The following is a 617-nucleotide window of genomic DNA, read 5'->3' as shown; positions in this document are numbered from 1 at the left end:
GCGGAGGCGCCGGCACCTTTCGCGGTGGCTCGGCAGCACCCACGGCCCCGCAGAGCTGCTCGACGTGGGAACGGAGAAATTCCGCGGAAACCAAAGGCGCGGTAAATCCGCGCTGTGGCCCTCACGGGCGGCCTCTCGTCGCCGCTGCAGCCGCGACCCGCGCAGCTACGGCTTTCCCTTGCCAAAATACCGCTGCTTGCTCCGGAGCTCGATGGCTCCGCTTTTACCGGGGGGTTACTGACCGCCGGGGCCGATTTCTGGCTCGCTTTTCTCTTTCTTAGCGTGACAAGTACGAAAGAGGGAGATATTCAGCTGCCAGGCTACGGGGAGAAATACCTTAACAGCTACAGGAATTTTTTTTTCCTTTCTTTTTTTAATAAATCAGGCCAGGACGATCCCGGCTACCGCTAGGCCTTCGCAAATGATGTGTGCACAAGGAAGTCGGTTTTTGCCTGCGTGGCTGCCTTCCCAGTCGGCCCAGGGAGAGCGACGCTAACGGAAACTTCGTCAGGAATATTTTAATTTTATTCTCTTTGTCTGGAAATTAAAAACAACTACAGCAGCAGCCCTTTCCCGGACAAATGTCAGCCTCGGAAGCGCTCCGCTCGGCTGTGGAG

Source organism: Egretta garzetta, unplaced genomic scaffold (assembly GCF_000687185.1).
Source record: "Egretta garzetta isolate BGI_Z169 unplaced genomic scaffold, ASM68718v1 scaffold16, whole genome shotgun sequence".
In the NCBI taxonomy this organism is placed as follows: domain Eukaryota; kingdom Metazoa; phylum Chordata; class Aves; order Pelecaniformes; family Ardeidae; genus Egretta; species Egretta garzetta.
The sequence above is the reverse complement of the archived record's forward strand: the minus strand, read 5'-3'. Positions refer to the sequence as shown.